The sequence below is a fragment of the Manis javanica genome, chromosome 3 (assembly GCF_040802235.1).
Source record: "Manis javanica isolate MJ-LG chromosome 3, MJ_LKY, whole genome shotgun sequence".
Taxonomy (NCBI): Eukaryota; Metazoa; Chordata; class Mammalia; order Pholidota; family Manidae; genus Manis; species Manis javanica.
Window position 1 is genome coordinate 213,351,641 of NC_133158.1, and position 21,178 is coordinate 213,372,818.

The 21,178-nt window shown below is 49.5% G+C and overlaps 1 protein-coding gene across 1 annotated transcript in view; it reads left to right on the forward strand.

Moving 5' to 3' along the window:
• The window catches only part of GATA4 (GATA binding protein 4), a 73,405-nt gene continuing 52,227 nt past the window's right edge, over window positions 1-21,178 (forward strand). Inside the window, exon 1 of the mRNA XM_036998911.2 lies at window positions 1-150. The gene's annotated coding sequence lies outside the window, so the exon portion shown is untranslated. The remainder of the gene's footprint in view (window positions 151-21,178) is intronic.

Genomic DNA, 21,178 nt, shown 5'->3' on the forward strand with positions numbered 1-21,178 from the left:
TCCGAGGGAGCTGGGAGACCAGCTCACACCGCCTCCTTCCCCTCCCGCAGAGAACAGCCTGGAACCCGGGGACTGAGGACTGAGAAGGGCCCTGAGCCTCTGCCTCGCACCCAACCACGAGAAGCTGCAGGGACCCGTCTCCCACCGTGGGTGAGTCCCCTCCGGGTGCCCCTGGTGACCCTGGGAGAGCAGAGAGGGTGATGCACCAGGGAGCCGGGGAGGAAGGCCAAGAGGGCCGGAGGCAGAGAAGGTCGGTGGAAGCGCCGCTATCAGACGGGGGAGGAGGGCCAGTTGCCTGCGGCTGAGGTGTGCAGGAGGCTCTCACACACACTTTTGGGGACCAGAAGACCTCCTGGGATTGCTCACAGGACAGGCCCCAGAGGCAAGGCTTCCTTCTCTCCCACTTTCTCACTCAGGTTCATTTTCTCTGTTTCTCTTTCTTACCGTTGGCTGGCATTTTAGTTTCTCTATTTGCCTGTTCAGCCTCCTACTCCAACAATCGAATTGGATGGGAACAGTCAGTGTCCCAAGAAAAAATAAATAAGCAGACACCACACAACAACCAAACAGATTCAACCAGGTGCCCTGGGCCCTCTCGCTCCTGCTTGCCCAACAAACCCAGATCACACGCTTCCCCCTGGGGGCCCTGCGGCTCCTGATCCATCTGAGGATCCCCTTGGAAAGCTTAGGGCCTCTCCTGATCTGCGTCAGACGTCCTGGTACATTTCCAGGGCATAAAGTTTCACCAGAGTCTCCTGTTGGCTTCACTGGTGAGCTGGTGAACAGGCCTCTCGCGGCCTTCAGGGTCTGGAACTTTTCTTTGCCTGTTCACAGGCCGAGCGTCGGCCAAGTTTGGTGCAAAGTTTGATTTCTGGTTTATTCTGCATCCAGACATGTGATGGGAAGTTGGGGTGGAGGTGGGTCTTGCAGGTGTACCATAGACATTGCGTTTTTCTGCCCAGAGCTTGCTGTGTGCTTTGGAGACCTTGGTTACATATGCTTTTGCCCACAAGTCAAAATGATCTCTCCTTCCTATAAATCCAGAGTCTGGCCAAATGAACAATGAATCTTATTTGTAGCAGAGGAAAGGACTGAGTCTAAAAGAAAGGGAGAAACAAAGGTACAGACAGAGGGGCAGCTGTGAGAGGGCACAGGTGGAGACGAGGAGACCCTGACTTCAGAGTGAAGCACTGCTCAACAGTGGAGGCTCAGGGGGAGTTTGAAGCCAACCGGGGTGTCAGCTTCCTCCACTTGCTCAAAGGTTGAAAACAGACCAGGGCATGTTTTAACTCTGCAGCCTTAGGAGGACTGAACAAGCACTCTTCTGGAACTGAGTAGGACTTAGCGCAGTCTCTCGTTGTCTGTGTACTACAAATATTAGCTCTGCAAAGCAGAGAATGAAAAATTGTTCCTCCAGGTCCATTTTCCTCTCCTGCAGCCCTGGTGGCTCTCAGCCAGGTGAATCAAAAGCTGCCCCAAAACTTACATTCATCTGCTTTAGTTGTCTTTCTTTCCCCTGCCCAACTCTAGTGCTACATGCCTCCTCATTTTCTCCCAGTGCTGATATTTTCAGTCTTCTGCATGTTGTCCAAAATTAAGGGAAATTGTGAGGTTTTCAGCTGGGCAAAACCAACGAAGTGCCCATTTTGAGAAAAAAAAAAAAAACGTGCTGTAATTGGCTGCTGGAATCCCATGATGTATCACCACAAAATTGGTCTGGCTTTTTTTAGTAGCAGTAGTGGTGGTAGTAGTAAGTGTTTTGTTTCTGTTAGTCTTATTTGGGTAAATTGGCCTAGAATAAAAGGACAGTTAAAGTTTCACTTTATGAAGTTTTTTTTTTTTTTACAGAATTCATTAGAGTTCATTTTTTGCCACACAGACATGTCCTCTTTAAAGAATTTGTCTCTGAAAGTGATTATGCATTAGTAAGTTCAATGAGCAGAAAGTTGGGAAATCTTAAAAGGCAGTTTTGTGTGGTTGGTCTTCAGGAAGTAATGAAGTTGCTCTTTATCCTCATTCTATTTCTCAAACTCAACAAAATATCCATTTCAAATGACTTTCTAATGCCTTGTTATATTTGCCAAATGATTTATGGAAGGAAAAATGACCGTTTGCCTGTGTGAGTCCAGAGATGTTTTAAGGCTGGGGACAGTAGAGAGGAGAGGGCTTAGGGTTGGGACCCTAGAATTTTAGAGACCGAAGAAATACAAGTGATCAATCTTCAACTACCTAAATACAGCACCAAGTGGAGATGCGAGACAATTATCCGAATAATTGGGGGGCGGGAAGCACTTTCACCTGCATTATCTAGATAAAGGGGCTACACAGAAAAGTGTCCGTGGGCCTGGAGGCTCTGCCTCGGTTCTCTCTCCACGATCGCGCTAATTGGGGCTATTTTTCTGTTGGCTTTCGGAGCAGACACCAGATTGGGGCTTTCTAGAATAGGAGAGGTTTCTAGAAAAACTTAAAAGGGTCTCCCCCCCGCGCCTTTTAGGGGGAGGGGGCCGCGCGCCGGACGCCCCCGCCGGGCCTGATAAAGCCAAAAGCCGATCCAAGGGCAATAAACCAGGCGGCGTCAGGCTGGAGCGGAGGGCCGGGAAGGACAGGGCGGGCAGGGAAGCGAGCTGTCGCGGAGCTGTCGGCGAGATGAACCGGACCCCAGGCCGCGGAGCGCGCGCGGGCGAGGGGCGGGGCGCGCGGCCCTCAGAGGGGTCGGCAGGCGCCCTGCCGGGGTCCCCGCGGGTGGCCCTGCGCCAAGTCCCGCGACCTGGAAAGTGCCCCGGAAGGCCTCGCTGGGCCGGCTCTGGAGCGAGCAATCCTAACCCCGCGGAGTTCGGAGAAGGAACGAAAAGTAGTCTGTTTTTAAGGGACGGAGGAGGGGGGATGGAGACTCCAAGTAATGGCAGAGCTCCATAAAGCTTCGGGAACGCCCCAAGAGGCAGAGGATTACCCCGAATAAGAAAAATCAGGAAGCGGATGACAGCATGAGTGACTCGTAACCAATTGTGATCCCTTTTGTAAGGGCGCTGGGAGGTTTACACGTTCGTTTCATATCGAGGTCGGGTTTCCCCCGCCCGTCGCCCGCCGGGAAGAGTGGGAGGAGCTTCTCGGCCCGAGGTTCCCCGGGGGTCTCCCGCGGGGGGGCTCCCACCGGCTGCGGGCGACCCCTCCCGGAGACCTGGCGGAGGGGAGCCCGGCGGGACGGCAGCCCGCGCGGGGCCCGGCCGCTCTGGCGGGCTCGAGGTCCCCAGCCCCCGCGGCCTGCGGCCGAGCCCTCGGAGCCCAGCCCGGGCCGGGGCGGGACGCGGTGGTGGGAGGGCTCCTGCGGCACCCGGGGGCCGGGAGGGTCCCCGCCCACCCGCGCGACACCGCGCCCGGAACCAGCGATGTCTGCAAAGAGACCATCAAGCCCCCGCGTCGTTTGCCACCTTCGCGCGCCTGCCCACGAGGTCGCGGGGCTCCCTCTCCTCATTTCCATTCCTGGCGAGGCCCAGCCTGGATTGGTTCGAACCCGTTTCAACCATCATGGCGCCTCGTAGGCCAGGTCCCCTCGGGCCGGTCTGCAGGATCGCGTCTCCGGCCCCAGGATCCCGGCGAGACCGAGCGTCGCGAGCGCAGGGCAAGCGGGCGAGGAAGCCCAAGGGGCGGGCAGTCGTGTGACCTCAGGCCTGCACCTGGTGCTGCCCAGGCGGCCCTCTGGGGGAGCATCCTGTGGGGAGCTCAGAGACCGCGGGCTGCCGGGCCCTCCAGGGGCCAGGAACGGGCAGGAGAAGGCGGGCAAGGCCTCCGCCTGCGCGCCCCTCTCCAGGCACAGGGCGCCAGCAGGACCCAGGACCTGCCCACCTCCACGCCGCCGTCCTCACGGTCTGGGCAGTGTGGCGCATGGCGAAACCCTGTCCCGCTAGTGTCTTTCCAGTTGTGAGAGCCCTCGTGAGATCCCTCAACAGGCCAATACAAGAGTCACAGTAGGAGTTTGATGGAAATGGTTATTCTTACATACACACAACCCCAAGTCCCAGTTAGGCTATTCCGCACCTCAGTATCCCCATGCCGAGGGACACCCAGCCCCAGAGTCCAGGGCCGCAGCGAACTCCAGACCCCGGCCGGTAAAAGAATGAATCGAAGCTTTCTCGGGCCGGGTTTGGAGGCTTATCGAGGGGCATGGGCGGCTCCCCCGCTCGCGGTCTTAGTGGCCACGAACACCGGGTTCAAGGGGTCTCCCTCAGCCCCGTTCAAAGGGGCACGGTCCCCGGCCGGGGCGGGAACTGGAGGTAGAGATTTCGCGCAGCAGCTGGATTTGGGGCTTATGGGGGAGCAAACGGATTCCCAGGCCTGGACACTCCGAGGTTCTGAGGAAGGGCACCGTCTTTTAATCATTTCTCAGCCTGAGTCCCAGACTCCACACGCCTCCTCCTGGATTTAGAAACACTCTTTCCTGGACCACAAGTCGCCAAACATTGGGATGGCAGCTGCAATCCCCGCGCAAGTTGCGTGCCCCAAAGCCAGCGTCCAGGCGCGGGTGCGGCGTGCGCGGGGGTCGGCTTCGGTGGGGTAGGAATGGCTGCTGCTGTTCCTGGAGCTTCTAACAGGGATTGTTTCTCATTCACCCGACTGCAGTTCTTCGGGGTTTTCTTTATTCGTTTAGTATTGTCCTAACTATTCTTGTTTTCCTCTCCCACCTCCCTCTCCGATTGTCATTCTTCTCTAATTCAGCTCCAGAGTTTAATTTTCTTAATCAAAATCTCTCCCCCTTGCTTTGTTCTTTATATATATAAACTGCTCTTTTCTACCTGTGTGCCTTTCTATTTTGCCCTGGTTCTTGGCTTGTTGGCTGCAGACGGGGGTGATTTTCGTGGCTGCAGAACGCTACCGGACACACGCTCCACCTTTAAAAATTCCCCCGCATCTGGCTTGGTCATTTCGCATCCCAACCCAAGACTCTTAACCCTCATAATAAATGCGTCTTTATAAAATTCTGGCGTACTGCTTGCAGGCAGACGTTACTTGATAAATGAGTCTTGTGGGATGAATCAGAAGTCTTCCTGTTGGCGAATTATTTTAATTTCTGAATCAAAGCATACAGTAGCTGTTTTGTTTGCCCTTAAGGAAGTTCTTAATTTTCCACCTCTATACAAATAGCGCATTATACATCATCATTTTCCATTGGCTGGGTGTATGTCTAATAAGTTTGATCCAGTCAAAAACGTAATGCACGTTTTTTTTTCTTATGTTGTAGAAATGTTTAATACTGAGACAGATGATTTTTTTTCCTACCACACCGTTTATTCTGGCTTTCCACAAACTCCAAAGTTATTTAACAGGAAATTGATATGGCATAAATAGATAAGTTTTTGTTATTCATCAGCTAAGATTTTATTTGCTTTCTGTTATATCACAGTAATTCTATTATAATAATGATAGAATAATTAGTGTCAGCTTGTAGATAAATGCTTTTGAGCATTTCTTATTTGTTTTACGTAGAATTTGTTGTTAGAGCATACATGAATATTTTATTTTGTCTAATAGTGCTGATAGATGATAGTAGATCCTTTTTGTTTTCAGAAAATGACTGGAAGGGGAAAATAGCTTATAAGAAGAAAAAAACGTAAGGTTTACTTTTTTAAAGAAACTTTTTTTAAGAAGCAGGATCATTCATTGACAGGTAAACCCTGACCATGGAGAATTGACAAGGAGATCAGAAATTCAGCAATGCTGTCTGGGCAGTGTTCAAGAGCAACAAGAATTAGGAAAGGTACTACCCTACTGGTCGGATGTAGTAGTCCCTGTTTTATGCAAAAATATCTTCTGGTATTAAGGGTGGAGTGGGGAGTTCTCAAAAGTGTGCCTAGCTTCTGGAAAGTTGACAGCGGAATCTATGAGGTACTCGCTAGGAACTACTCCCTGGCATTCAACAGATAGTAGCTACCGACCACATCGGATGCCAGCTTCGCGAAAAGCTATAGAAGGTGGAGGATTTAGGGTTCAGGGCAAGTTCTAAGTAGAGGCGCTAGGTGGAAAGCACCCGGTCTAGGATTTGTCAGGCTCGCTGCTCCCTCTTGCCCTCTGGCTTCCCCGGGCCCCGCGCGGGGCTGCCTTAGAAAGCTCTCGGCGTGGTGGCCGCTCGGGTTTGCTCCAGCCGCGATAACGGAGGGGCTCGCTATCTAATCTGGACAGCAGCATGAACAATCCATTAGACTCGGCATTTATCCGGGGCGGGAGAGGAGGGAGGGCCCCGGGCTGGCGTGCCCCACCCGGCCCGGGAGGCGCTGAGCTGCCCCAGCGGCGGCGGGGGAATTACTGAAACAGTTTTGGATGGACTCAAAACTCGCCATGGCTTAGAATGCTTACCGATGCTGGTAAATAACAATTTACCCGTCGTCAGGGTAAGGACGAATTAGAATCCCTTTGGTTTTGGAGGATCACATTTCCTCCTAAATTCAGTGTACTTCATATTGTCTCATTGGAACACCACACCAATCAAAGGGTGCTGTAAGATGCCAATTTTCACCAGTATTCCTTGGGACTTGGGAGACTTTAAGCCATCCACCCATTCTTTCATTCATTCATTCGGCAAACATTTACAAAGCTTTACTTTGCTCCAGGCATTGTGCCTTGTACTGACAGGTTAAATTATTTGCCTAAGTGGAGGACTACGCTGGCGACTGGGGCGGGGCTCGAAACCAACTATTCCCGTCCCGTGACTGCTCACTCCTTTCCCCCAAGACATACAAATCAGCCATGTTGGGAGCTGGAAGGGCCCCAAAGGTTATCTGTTCCAGCCTTCCATTCAATGCAGGAATCCCCTCCCCAGAAGGCCGGCACTAAGGCCCCAGCCTCTACCCTCTACTCGCTGGGGAAGCTCACTCCTGCGTGGGCTTCCCGCTGGAAAGCAGCTTGGCCTACCCGAAGGGCTTTACCTGGGAGCAGACGGTCTTGGTGTGCCCACATTAAGCTCAGCGAGTTAAGTCTCTCGGGCTGCTGTGACCAACCTCCCCCTTCAGGCTTCCCCTGAGAGTGGAGATCCCCAGGTGCCATATACTAACACCCATGAAACCTTAAGGCACTATGGGCCTTAGTCAATCTGGCCTTCCTCCTTGTCCACAGAGGATATGTGCAGCCAGAGAAAACACTCTAAGAGCAGGCAGAGACTCACCAGAGCCTGGGTTCTCATCCCAGTTCCCCTCTGCAATCTGGATGACCTCTGGCAAGTTATTTCACTTCTGTTTCTGGCATATTCTAGAAAGGAGATGTGTGAAAGTGTTTCTCAATTGTTGAGGATGCTGCCTTCTTCCAAGATAAGATTTCCCCTCAAAAAAAATCTCAAATTATTATTTGCTGGTTAAAATCTTACAAGCTACAAAAGGCAGCTTCTGGACAATAAATTCATCATGTAGAACATTCTGGAAACTTTAGATCTGATGAGATACTAAGTGTGCATTGTCCTTGGGTTAGGAGTTTAGACTCAGATGTTAAATAATGTAATTTGAACCCCATATCCACTACTTACTGTCTATGTTATCTTGGATAAATTTCTTGACATTTTGTGCTTCAGTTACTTACATTTTAAAATCCTCACAAACCTTAAAGGGCAGACAGGACGTCTCCCCAGTCCCTAAAATAATCTCTGCATTGTGATTTGTTCAGCTGGGCATTAAATGTCCTCTTTGATTTTGCTTGGCTTTGTTTTGTTTCTTAACCTGTGAGTTCAAAACATGATAGAAATTAAATCTGTCTAATAAGAGGTGGAATTTACCTGACAAATTTATACATATGTATTTTAACTTATTTTACACAAAATTGAGTGCTGTTGATAGTGGTGGGAATTTTGTATGCAAACTTCTTGGAAAGCAATTTAGCAATATGTATCCCAAAAAAAATCCTAAAAATATTCATATTCCTTGAGCCACTTTTTCCAGCAAGAGAAATTTACCCCAAGGAAATTATCAGAGGTTTACAAGATGTTTGTCAAACTTTATATGATTTGACAGGAACACATCAAACATCTTATTGTAGTGAAAAATAGGAAACAATATACTCTGAACAACAATATAAGTCATGTAAAGTCTATATAGTACCCATTTTACAACTATTTAATAACATGGAAATGTTTCATAATATTTTTTTAAATAAAAAGTAGATTGCAAACACTCTATATAGTGTGAAACTGGTGAGGAGAGACAAAGAGAAAAAGAAAGATTTAGTTAATTCTTTGTTATACTTTCCTGTATTTTCCAAATGAATTACAATGACTTCCTGTTTCTTTGAAATTAGGAAAAGAAATGTGAGAGGGGTGGGGAGGATTGATCAGATCCAAGACTTGTCTCTCTTCCTAAGATTTCATGAGTATTGTGCTTACAACAAATGCTTAGCCACTGGAGAAAATTCAGCTTGAGGGTCCCCAAACTCAATGAACTCAAACTCCAAGAACAGACCTGTGCTCTGGATTCTTGGCTGGAGACATATGCAGTTGGTGGGAGTGATTCCACAAGGAAGTTTCTCCTCCCCCTTTAGAAAATATTTTCACAGCCATTCAGATTGTCACAGAATCGCATGTGCAACCTTGAGTGTTTCTGAAATTGAAAACAATAGGCTGAGTTCTTGCAACTGTTTCCTCTTCTCAAAACTCCCTTTGCTGGCCCAGGATATGGTGGAGTGTAAGGCCAGGTGCTGGTCCAGCTGCAAATAAAAGCTGGCTATTCAGACTCCAGGAGAAGAGGAGGGCAATGTGGGCACGGGAAGGAAGACAGACCTTAGTGGTGACCAAAAGCTGAAGAGGGCATTCAGAAGGGAAGGCCATTGAGAAAGCAAGACAGTCAACCATTAAGAATGTGACTGGAGACCAAATGAATTACAGGACAAGTACGAATGAATGTCAGGTGCCATTTCTGAAACTGAAATAGTTTAATTTGTAGAGCAATAAGTCACAGTTTTATAAAGATGAAGGCTGCCTTCCTCCCAGTTAATAAGCAGAATGTGGGATGGGGTTCAGGAGAGAGTGGCACCAAAAAGAAACAGAAACAAAATTCCACCATAAACTTAGAGAACCTTCGAAAAAATCCTATACTGATATTTTTAATTTAATGCAACAGATTTGATCAATAGACAATAAAAGTATCTTCGAGCTCCAGGCCAGTTTCATTGTTACTGCATATAAACATTAAGCAAATAAAAAATACAGTAGGGGTTACAGATTTAAAATGCCCCTCCTATTCCCTTTTTCTAAGCTCTGTATTTTTTATTTTTTTGTAACTCTGAGGTCATCTTGGTTTGTCTGTGTAGTTGGTTAGTCGGTTGTTGGTAAAGGAACATGAAAAGGCAGAATGGTAGTTTTTTGCAGACTGGAGTCATTTCATCTCTGCTCTTCGCCATCTAGGGGCCAGCAGGGCCCAGTCAGGCACCATATTTACCTTCAGGCCACATTAGCCAGGCCCCTGCATGGTCAGGCATGGTGGTCAGTACTGTCCTGAGGAATGGCGCTCAAAGGGGCATGAGCCAGACACCCTTGATGACTGAATTCTCCATGATGGAAGTCCTCAGCAACGGCTGCTTTCCATGCACTTGACTGTGGATGGACTGACTCAAAGGCAAAAGTCTGGGCAAACCGTATGTGCCCTTGACGTGGCCAGGCTGCATCCCCAAGCCAGGCGTGTGAGGAGGGAGGAGAACCAGAGCCGGGAAGGGACATATTTCCAAAGCCTTTGAAAAACGCTCGATTTTCTAATAGCTAGGAGTTCCTGGGCCAGTAGAATAGGACTGATTTTCTTATGACTGTGCCATTTAGCACCCCCAGAAATGTCTCATCAAGCACAGGTTTTCCTGAACACTCAATCTTTATAGAACCTTTTGTAAAAATTATATGACCATTATATAATTTTTATATAATTTTTAAATCACTTGCACATGTAATCAAAATAGAATGTGAGAAGTCAAACAATCCTTTCTTTGGCCCTGCTACAAAGTGATTAACCAAACAGTACTTCGAATGATCTCTTCATCTGTAAATTGGGGCCAATTACCATTTATCAGAGTGCTTTCACATGTATCTATTATTGATCTTCACATTTGATTGTTCTCTGGGGTGATCAGTGTGGGTGTTATTGTGCCCATTTTGTAGACGAGAAAACTGAGACTCAGAAGTGTCACACTGCCAAAAATCACAGCACTGATAAGTAACAGAATAAAATTCAACTACCAGGTGCTGCCCTCCCCACACTCCAGGGACTGCCAAGGAATGTTCATGAAATCATCTATGTGAACCAATTTGTAATTGCTCTAATAGGTATTACCAAGATCCCTTAATTTACTCATCTGAAAATCATGGAATTAAGGAATAAGGAATGACAGAGCTGCAGGGCTCTTACAGCTGATCTATCCTCCACCCCTTCATTTTGCAAGCAAGGCCCAGGGAGGTTAAACGGTTTGCCAAAGGTCACCCCATGTATTAGTGGAAATGACCAATGTCATTTTTAAAAATTAGTTAAAACAACTGCTTACCAAGCCCATTTTTATGGTGTATTTTAAGCAGGTTAATAAGTATACCAGGCACAGCTTTAAACCCAACTGAGTAAATGCTGACACTAGTTTATAGATTCAGCAGATAAGTAGCAATAAGGAATTGTTCATTTCTCATTTATCATCCAGCCTCTCCAAGGTGCAGGTTATAAAGTCAAGCAAATAGCCATTTAAGAATCCCCACACATGTGAGATCAGAACAGTGAAAATAAAGTGGTTTACAAAGCCATACATATACAATGCAGCTATATCTGAGGGCTCCTGAAATGTGAAAGAAAGGAATTGCGGGGAAGTTATTTACATTTCACAAATAGGCACATTTAGAAATGTATACAGAACTCTGTGTTTGGCCCCCAGATTTATTTGATGGTTAATTCATTCTTTTGTATGAGTACATATTGAGTATGTATTTTGAATTGAGTATGTATTGAACATCTCCTGTGGGTAGGGCACTGTGAGGTTTACAGAGAATTATTAAATGCTATTCCAGCTATCACAGACCCTTTAAGCTTAAGGAAGTGACAAAGTAAAACGCATGTACACACACACACACACACACACACACACACACACACACACGCATGAACCTGGCAGAGTCAGCCGTGTACAGGGTGTGTGTGCATGGGCATAGGAGAGACAGGGCAACTGCTGGCTGCTGGGGTAGCCACAACAAGAAGCACACTGGGGAGGGGGTGGCCTTGCCACAACCTTGTCCCCCATAACATTTCTTTATCAAGAGAAAGGGATCGGGAAATGTCACAAGCAGAAACAAAAACAAAAACAAACCGAGAGAGTGAGCCGATGGCCCCAGTAAGAACCTGGATTCAAAAACCGTGTTTCCTCCATTAGCTAGATGTTAGGTATTAACAAACTGGTAGATAGATGAAAGGCGATGATAGGATGCTGATAGAGGTTATAATTTGTGACATGCCAAAAATGAATGAAATGATTTGCCTGTTTGAGAGGTGAGCTCTGATGAATTCTCACCTGTTATTCCGAAGGGCTGGGGGGTTTTTAAATTATTTTTTTAATCAACCCGTTTGTCAGTGTTGAACCTAAGGTCCAAAGGTCAATGTCAATAACAGAGCAGTCACAGATCTATTAGTGACTTTGCTCTCAGAAGCTGTGGAGCTCCTCCTGGAACCCCAAAGGAGTTTTATTAATTTTTAAAAAATTATAAAATTGAAGCATTTTCCAGTGAAAAGAAAACGTGAAAGATATTGACTCAGAACCCTTTACTCTGTAGTTAGGGAACTGAGGCTTGGAGAGTTCCAGTGACAAAGAATGACCATTTAATTCATGGGAAATGATGAGTGAATGTGTGCATTACTAGGAATTGCCCAGGACAGCAGGCACACACTGGGACACAGGATTACCCTATGAAACCGTGAGAGTCCAACAGCGACCAAGCTCAGAACCTGCCCATTATGCACATGCCCCCTTTGCTGCCTTATTTTCTTTATTTTGAAGGCTGGAATATTTATGAGTTCACAGCATAGTCAGAAGATATTCAGTCTAGATGTGTAATATGTACTGTGTGCCCCTTTTAGCTTGGTACATCCTCAGTCTAAAAGGAGCATTGAACGACTGTAGTTTCGAATGTCTGTGATTCCTTGAGACCCTTTATGGCACCCTCATGCCCCCGCCCACCTCAGCCAGGGCTGACCCAGGGTCACTGTTTCCACCTTCCTGCAAAGGGCGGGGGCAGCAGCGCTAACCAGGTTCCTGGACTAGCCCAGAGCTCAGGGCTGCCTTATCACTAATCCTCTCACCCTGCTGATTGCATCAGGGTGAGGAAAGCTTGGCCTTGGGATTCAGATTTATAGAGGGAAGATATCAGTTCCTGCAGCAGCGTGTTGAAATGGAAGAACATGGCATGCCCAGGGTCCTGGGGCACCTGCTCCTGGCCCTGCCATTAAATAGCTGTACGACTCTGGAAAAGTTCTGTAGCCCTTTCTGGGTCCTAATCACCTCATCTACTAAAGGAACAGAATCCCTGAGGTCCCTTGCAACTCTAGCATTCTACATCCATGTCAGTGTCAGAAAGAGGCTGTCCTGTGACCCATAAGTGGGCCAGAGGTACTTGAGGCCATGTTCACCCCGCTGAGAGGGGTGCTCCGGCTGAGGTGCTGGTGAGGCATCACGTGGCATTTCCCACGTGAGAGCTCCTCTATGTTTGCAGGCAGTGGAAGGGACCATGGCCCATGGGTTCCAGCCGTATCCTGGTATTACATCTTCAGTCATAAGGGACAGGGATTTACACTGTATAAGGACAAATCGAAACTCCAATTCTCTGAATTCAATTCAACAAACTTTTGAAAACATTTACTTCATGTTAGAAACTGTGGAAAATGCAAAGATATCAAACATAGGATTTCTGCCCTCAAGAATATTGATGTCTGGGAGAGAGGGCTATGTAGACAGGCAGACATGTAGAGAGACTAAACTAAAATACAAGGTGTTAAAGGCTGTGGAAGCAGAGGACAAAGAAGGATTGATTCTGGGATGGATGTTTAAAATATTTTAAGAAAAAGATTTTTAAAGAAGGATATATAAGGAGAGAGTCCTTGCTTTTTCCCTTTTATATCCGTCAGTATCGACGTCTTGCTCGGAGGAGCAGTATCTGGGTTCTAGCATCAAACTACCTGCCTGTAAATCTTGGCTGGGCCATCTATTAAACCAACAAGTTGCTTAAAGGCTTTGAGCCTACGTTTTTTCATCTGTAAAATGGGAAAAACAGCGTGATTGTGTAGATAAATGAGATAAACCATGCAACACACCTGGCAGTGTGCCTGACATATATTGAGTGCCCAGTGTTAGCTGTTACTCAACAAATGTTTGCCTAGCAAATGGATTAAGGTTTTCATCTGCAGTTCAGACCTTTTATTATTACCACATTTTAGGTTCCTCACCGAACACACTCATTATCTGTGGCTAACATGGGGTTTAGACTTAGAGGCCTGGTGTTCTCACTCTACTACTATGTGGGACTGGAATGAACCCCCTGGAAGAGAAATCTCTGAGGCACAGAATGGCACCTTTTGGCGATAGCCATTTGAAGAGCCACAAAATGTTGACACAGGAAGGGGTCCATCGTTTAGAGACGTTAAGTGACTTGCCTGTGGCCACCTGGTAGGAATGTTCAGGATCAGGACCCAAGACTCGTGACTGCCAGACCAATCGGCTGCCTCACCTGCTGCGCAGACGGGACCCTCCCGGCCCCAGCTGCGTTCTGCACGAGTCTCCGCCCACACCGACCTGGGATCTGTCCCGCCACTCTGTCAGCAGTGCCCCGGAGAAAAGGCTACCTGCTTTCCAGTTCTTACGTCACATCTGACGCAGAATTAGGGCCCTTTACCCGTCAGGGCTTGCCCTTGACTCAAAGCGAGGGAAAACAGGAACAAAATAAAAGACTCGCAGCCCCACGCTCCTTAGGGAGGCGCTGGTGTGGCCTTCCTCCTTTGGTTCTTACTAACTGAAAGTGCTTTGAAGCTGCTCTCTTCATGAAATTCGCATTAGTCTCCGCCAGAGAAAGTGGCCTTGCGTGGGGGGTGGGGCGGCGGCTTCCCTAGAAAGGCAGAGGAGCTACGAGCACCGCCCTCGTTCTGCAGTGTGGACGGCGCTGGGTGACTGCAGCCCGGCGGGCAGCCCTCCTCGTCCTGGGAGGGAAGAGGGGTGGGGAACGCGCCCAGCATGGAGGAGGTGGTGCCTGGCAGAGGGCGGGCGGGAGCTTGACAGCGAGCTGGATTCCACCGCATCTGCACATGCAGAGCCAGTTCTCGCTATTTTAAAAAGAATACTTGTTCGTTTTAGAAAATTAGAAATGGGCATAACCGGGGGTGGTTTTCCGAGTGGGGACGACTTTCATTTAACTCCCTGTCTTCCCATCAGCCGCTGTATAAAAAGTCGAGTGACCCCGAGCTGCGTCTGCGCCGCGTCCTGATTCTCCTCCTGTCGCCCTGGCGTGCGGGACCCCGCGGGACGGGCCCGTCCCCGACACCGCGCTCCGCCGCCGCCCCGGGCCAGGCGCTCCCGCCGGGGGGCGCGCGGGGCTCGGCCGGGCGCCCGGGGGAGCGCGCAGCGGCGGGAGGAAGCGGCCGGCGGGCCGCGGGCGCCAGGCCCGGAGGCCGGGGGCTGACCCCGAGCGCCGCCGAGTCTGCGCCCGCCCGCCGCCCGCGCCCGCCGCCCGCCGCCGGGGCCTCGGCGGCCGTCAGCGCGCACCTCATCAATAAGGCCTGACGGCCGCGGCCCGCCATCCATCACCGCGGGCGGCGGGCGGGCGCGGGGCCCGCGGGAGGGCCGGGCGCGCCGGGGGCCCCCGCTCAGCGCGCAGTCGCGCCGCCCGGCCCCGCGGGTCCCGAGGCGGCAGCACCTTCCTGTCCGTCGACAGCTGTTCGCCCCCATCCCGCCTGTGGATCCGCGTGTCTCCTAAGGGTGTGCGCGTTTCTTTTTCAAGAGCAGTGGGGGAGCTTAGGCAGGATTTCGCACAACCGTACGCGTCGCGGGCGAGGCAGCCTTGAACCCGAGGGGCGCTGGGCAAGCCCGAGGCCCCACGTGGCCTGACCCCGACCCCCAGTCCAGGTGGCCGCCCCCGGGCACTCCGCAGGCCCCGGACCTGTGCACGTTCGGAGAATGGGCGAAGTCGTGCACGTTGCTAAATTGTGGGTCAGCACAGTTTCTGCACAAGCCGGGGCACCGCATGCGTGAGCGTGTGTGCGTGCGTGTGTGTGTGTGTGTGCATGTGTGTGTGAACGCCCGCTCCCGCGCGCTCTGAGGTCCAGAAAGAGAGCAGTAAGGGAGGCAGGAGCACGGGGCTGGGGGGAGCACCTACGCACAGGAATAGTACAGCTCCTTGAATTCACTCCTCCCCCGCCGCCTCCCCAGGGATGAGCGGCGGCTGTCCTCGAGCGCCCGTCTGTCTGCGCAGCACCTTCTCCTGCTGCCTGCTGCAGGGCTCTGCTCCACGCTGGTCGGAACAGTGTGTAGGCAGACTTGTGTTCCTACTTACCTCTCCAAAGTTGGCATGGTACCTGGCACATAGTAGGCCTTCAATACATGTTTGCGGTATGGATTGCCACACTGGTAAGGGAATTCGAATAACTCAGGTTCAGAGGCCCCGGAGGCTGACAGAACTCTCAGATCATGCTGTCCCATCTCTTTTCAGAAGAGGAAGACGGGCCCACAGAGCTGCCCTTGATTCACCCAAGGCCTCCCAGCGGGAAGGCCAGGCCCGCCACACCACGGCCCCCAGGTTTCTCTCCGTCTTGCTCCTAGCTCCCCTGCAGCATCCTTACGTCTTCCTTCCTTCCCTCCTACCTTTTGGGTCTTCTGCTTAATCGGCAAGCTCTCCGAGATGGGGACGACAGAGACAGGGAAACTGACAACACCGAACTGTTGGCTTTGTTTCTAACTGGAACAGTGTTTTGCAGATTTTTGTCCTGTATTTGTTAATGGTGGTGTTTTGTTTGTGTTAGTATTGTTGGTTTTTTAATTTAAGTGAAAAGAATGAGATTAAAGCCAAGGACCGCTGTCTATTAACCTAAACATTCATTTTCCATCCATTACCACTGGTAGACATAATGATATCATCAACAATTCCAGGAAGGGGTAGAAACACACACACACCACGTTTATTGGGCAGGAAAGGTCCTAGGCCCAGGTAGCCAGTGGCTTTCAGGCCCCCTTGTGATGTCCCCTAGATTTTGATTTCCATAAACAAAGGTACAAAGTATGGTTTTATCTGGCACAGGGCACACTTCCTTCTCGTTACCATCTGCCCACATGGGAGCCCACCCATGTGCATACCCTGAACTGCAGCCTAGTGTAGTGAAAACTGGTGTAAGAATCAGAGTCAAAACAACTTCTCCTGTAGAACTGTTAGCAGGGTTGAAAGTGATCATGTACAGGAAAGGCCATGTTTCACCAAATGCTTTTTTCTTAGTCCATTCAGAGATACTGTCCAACTCTCAGGGGCAAACTCATTCCTTCAAGGCCAGTCCTTGGCTTACTCTTGCCTCAGTGGACCAGCTGGACAAAACCCAGCCTCCCCTGGGTTCTGGCCAGCAGGTTGTCTGGGAGGCCACGGTTTTGTTGAAAGTGACTTAGTGATTTCTGAGCTCCTGCACCTGCCTCCAGGACGCTCAGGATGAGAGAACAGAATAGCCTTCCCTCAATGCCACCCTCCCTGCAGGCCACTGTGAAGCGTGAGTGCATTTGTGTCAAACATGTGTGACACCCTGGAGCTGTGTCTAGGGCAGCCTGCTGTAGCATCTCCTTCAGGCATTGCAGGAGGATGAGCAATAGGGAGGACCAACCGTGAAAACTGGATCCTTTTTAAAGAGTTGCAAGGCTTTCTTTTATATATAAATCACTCTTCTGAAGGACTGTAGGTGGGAGTTGAACATGTACCAGGAATGTGGAATCTCGCTGAAGACTGGGGATGGGTGTGTTGGTATGGTGCGTGCGTGTGTGTGTGTGTGTGTGGAGAGAGAGAGAGACAGAGAGAGAGACAGAGAGAGAGAGAGAGAGAGAGAGAGAGAGAGAGAGAGAGAGAGAGAGAGAGAGAGAGAGAGAGAGAGAGAGAAAGAGAAAGAGAGAGAGAGAGAGAGAGAGAGAGAGAGAGAGAGAGAGAGAGGGATTCAGGGCTGAAGAGAGTCGGGGCTGAAGAACCACATCCTGTCGGGGCAATACTCTCTTTTCTCCTTGCCCTTTTGCCCTTTTTTTTTTATTGTTAAGGTATGGTTGCTATATACATTTATGAAGGTGTCACATGAAAAACATTGTGGTTACAACATTCACCCCTATTATCAAGTCCCCCCATACCCCATTCAAATCACTGTCCATCGGTGTAGTAAGATGTCACAGAGTCACTACTTGTCTTCTCTTTTTTCACTACTTGCCTTCTCTTTTTTCTTAGTCCATTCAGACATACTGTCCTACTCTCAGGGGCAAACTCACTACTGTGCTACACTGTCTTCCCTGTGAGCCCCCCCCCCCACCATGTGTACCAGTCATAGTACCCCTTAATCCCCTTCTCCCTCCCTCCCCACCCATCCTCCCCTCCTCCTCCCCTTTGGTAACTGCTAGTCTCTTCTTGGAGTCTGTGACTCTGCTGCTGTTTTGTTCCTTCAGTTTTGCTTCGTTGTTAGACTCCACAAATGAGAGAAATCAGTTGGTACTTGGCTTTCTCTGCCTGGCTTATTTCACTGAGCATAATACCCTCTAGCTCCATCCATATCGTTGCAAATGGTAGGATTTGTTTTCTTCTTATGGCTGAATAGTATTCCATTGTGTATATGTACCACATCTTTATCCATTCATTTACTGATGGACACTTAGGTTGCTTCCATATCTTGGCCAGTGTAAATAGTGCTACAATAAACATAGGGGTGCCTATGTCTTTTTGAATCTGAGATCTTGCTTTCTTTGGGTAAATTCCTAGGAGTAGAATTCCTGGGTCAAATGGTATTTCTATTTTTAGTTTTTTGAGAAACCTCCATATTGCTTTCCACAGTGGTTGAACTAATTTACATTCCCATCAGCAGTGTAGGAGGGATCCCCTTTCTCCGCATTCTCACCAGCATGTGTTGTTCCTAGTCTTTTGGAAGTTGGCCATCCTAACTAGTGTGAGGTGATATCTCATTGTGGTTTTAATTTGCATTTCCCTGATAATTAGCGATGTGGAACATCTTTTCACGTGCCTGTTGGCCAACTGAATTTCTTCTTTGGAGAAGTGTCCGTTCATATCCTATGCCCATTTTTTATAGGGCTATTTGCTTTTTGGGTGTTGAGGCATGTGAGTTCTTTATATATTTTGGATGTTAACCCCTTGTTGGATATGTCATTTACAAATATATTCTCCCTTAGTGCAGGATGCCTTTTTGTTCTGCTGCTGGTGTCCTTTGCTGTACAGAACCTTTTCAGTTTGATGTAGTCCCATTTGTTCATTTTTGCTTTTGTTTCCCTTGCCCAAGGAGATGCATTCAGGAAAAAGTTGCTCATGTTTATATTCAAGAGATTTTTGTCTATGTTTTCTTCTAAGAGTTTTATGGTTTCATGACTTATATTCAGGTCTTAGATCCATTTCGAGTTTACTTTTGTGTATGGAGTTAGACAATAATCCAGTTTCATTCTCTTACATGTAGCTGTGCAGTTTTGCCAACCTCAGTTGTTGAAGAGCCTGTCATTTCTCCATTGTATATCCATGGCTCCTTTATCATATGTTAATTGACCATATATACTTGGGTTTATATCTGCGCTCTCTATTCTGTTTCATTGATCTATGGGTCTGTCTCCTTGCTTTTTTAAGAGTCTGATTTATTGAGGTGAAATTTACACATAGTAAACTCACCCTTTTAAACTTTTATTTCTGAGTTTCGACAAACACACAGGTGGGGTAACCATCACCACAGTTAAGATATAGAATAGTTCCAACACACCCCAAAATTTCCCTCCCTCTTTGTAGTCACCTCTCCCCCAACCTCCTATCCCTGGCAACCTCTAAACTGTTTTCTTTCCCTACAATTTTGCCTTTGTGAGAATGTCTATCAATGGATTAATTTAGTCTATTGAGTCTGTTCTCTTCCATGCAGCCCTAGTACATTTAAGATTCATTCATGTTTTGGGTGTATTTGTATACAAGTTCGTTATTTTTCCCTCCTGGGTGGTATTCACTGTATGGCTGTATCTCCACTTATTTATTCTGCAGTTGAGGATCATTTGTGTGGTTACAATTTGGGGCATTTATCAATAAAACTGTAGGTTTTGAAGATACCAGCAACTCTTATAGATTAAAACTGACATTCAGCTTTTCTTATTCTGAGGCATATTGCAAATAATATGTCTGCTGAGCAGTCCTGTTCAAAGAGTTTGGGGTGAGGATGTCACTGTTCCTGACAGAAGTATATGGAGGGGCGTGTGTGTGGAGGGAGAGGGGGAGATAGAACAGGAGTTCAGGGCTTTTGAAGTGGAGTAAAGACTAACTTCTCACATAGTGACTGAGAAATTGATCACTCCTGCCTGATAAGGCCGTGTCTTCTACTAGCTGCTCTGAGCCCCCCACTGCATCCGCACCCCACCCCAAGCAGATGTGGGCTCCTGGAACTGGACATCTTGGGAGGCTTCTTGGGGGATTCTTCCCCTCACCGGGGCAGGCACAGCAGCTGCGAGGAGGCCGTAGGAGGGTAAGGTTAGCAGGGACTCTAACTCCGGAGTAGCTCTACTCCCTACCTACTCCCCTTTATCTCCGTGCTGATCATTCCATTTCACACAGACTCTTTGCTTTTTGTTTTTTTTCCCCTTCAGTTCCTTGCCCTTTGGCAATTTGCTGTTTCTTAGCACCTTGTTGAAGAGGGCCTGGGGCTGTGGAAGAAAGCACAATTTAAAAGCGAAGCACTCTAGCCTTTCCGTCAAACGCAGATACACGTGCATGTGGGGGAAGTTGAAACTAGCCAAAAAGAATGAAGTGCCAAGGATCTTTCTCTTCACTCAGGTTAAAACACAGTAAGCACCCTTTTGTCATAAATAGATGGCTCCACGCCTCCCCTCTGCTCCTTCTGCTGTTGCAAGAAACCAGTTATTTCCCAACAATTAATACATACCCCCAAGCCCCGTGTTGGAGAGGGCAGCCCGCTCCACGGGCACCTGCTGCAACTGTGGGGAGGTGGAACGTGAGGCGCCGTGACTGCCCGTGGCACGGAAGCCCGGGCGGGGCTGCGGGGGGTCCCCCGCCGCCCGCTCCCCCGTCTCCACCCCACCCCCGCTGTTTTCGCACTTGGGCTTCGCGCTTCCTTGACACTTTCCTGTCTCTCGCTCTGCCGCGCCAGGTCGCGGCGCCTGCCTGGGCGGCTTCTCCGAGTCCGGGTCACCTCGGGCTCCGTGGCCAAGACAAGGGTGCCGGGCGGGCGGGGGGCGGGGGCGGGGCGGGCGACGGCGGCCCGAGCTGGCCCTGGGAACACCGCGTCTCTGTGGCCCCGCAGGCCCCCCGATGTGCGCCTCGCGGCCCGGGGCCTGGCAGCGCTCTAGCCGCTGGTGTGCCCCTCGCCCCCGGCGCCCTCCGCGGCCCTTTCTGGTCCCTTCTCCGCTCTGGCTCTGGCCCTTCCGTTGCCGGGTCTCCCGCTTCCTCCTCGCCTCCCCGCGGCTGTCGATCTCTCGATATTCATCCCCAGGTTTCTTGACCCCCGTCTCGCCCTCTTTCTCTGGGTCCGTGTTTCTCCCTCGCATCAAGGCTCCTCTCCAGTGCCGGGCCTCCTCTGTCCCTTTCTCTCTAACTGCCCCTTCTCTGCTCTTGGGTTTTGCGTAACACTTGACCATTCAACACTACGTTTGGCTTATTTATTATCTGTCTTCTCTTAGACAATGTAAACTCCACGAGGCAGATTTTTTCTCCTCTTTGTTGCATGCTGAATCCCAGCGCCTGGGAAGGTCCTGGCGCGGAGCAGATGCTCAATACAAAACGAGGGAAGGAACGCGCTGGCGAATCCCGCCCCTCCCGCGCTCCCAGCCTGTCTCACCCGCCGTCGCTGCCCAGGCTTCTCTGTGCTCCACCTGCCTTCCTTCGTCTTGCCCCCCTTTTCTCTCCTTCCCCTAGTTTCTGTCTCTCTCCACCTCCAGACCCCCATTTTTCCTTCATCCTGGTGTCTGACTGGGTCCCTCCGTCTTTCCAGGA